This window comes from Seriola lalandi, unplaced genomic scaffold (assembly GCF_002814215.2).
Source record: "Seriola lalandi dorsalis isolate HSWRI2012SDOR001 ecotype SW California unplaced genomic scaffold, Sedor1 jcf7180001998631, whole genome shotgun sequence".
Classification (NCBI taxonomy): domain Eukaryota; kingdom Metazoa; phylum Chordata; class Actinopteri; order Carangiformes; family Carangidae; genus Seriola; species Seriola lalandi.
In genome coordinates this window covers 1-401 of record NW_019469294.1, presented here as the reverse complement: position 1 = coordinate 401, position 401 = coordinate 1, and the positions used below count along the sequence as shown (strand labels likewise).

Below are 401 nucleotides of genomic sequence, written 5' to 3'. Positions count from 1 at the left end.
GGCAAGCAAAGACAAGCCTACCGCGATGGTGGTGACTGTGGCGAATAGACTCGTGGGCTGTCCTTGGAGCGAGAGGCTGTACTGACTCTGGTTTCTCTTCATAACGCACAAGTCTTTCGCCTTTTACTAAAGACTTCCGTGGAGAGGAACAGCAACAAGTTCAAGCTATTTTTGGCAGGCTTTGCCTAACGGCGAAGCCCTTTGACTTTGTTAAAGGTCAAAAAGCTGTCCACATCACAAATGAGGGCGGCACAATGGAGAGCTTGGGAGGAGGTGCTAAAAAGCAGCCTTTGTCAGGCTCGTGTCAGAAACAGGAAACCGCGACTAGTGAGATTTGTGCCAAGAGTGTGACTTGGACATCAGACACCGGGAGCTCATCGCTTCTCGGCCTTTTGGCTAAG

The 401-nt window shown here is 50.6% G+C and overlaps 1 non-coding gene across 1 annotated transcript; it reads left to right on the top strand.

The window, feature by feature from the left end:
* The first annotated feature begins 82 nt into the window (after positions 1-82).
* Positions 83-199, top strand: LOC111661755 (U5 spliceosomal RNA). The gene has a single exon (XR_002761249.2). It is a non-coding gene; the product is annotated as a U5 spliceosomal RNA (small nuclear RNA).
* Positions 200-401: the final 202 nt, after the last annotated feature.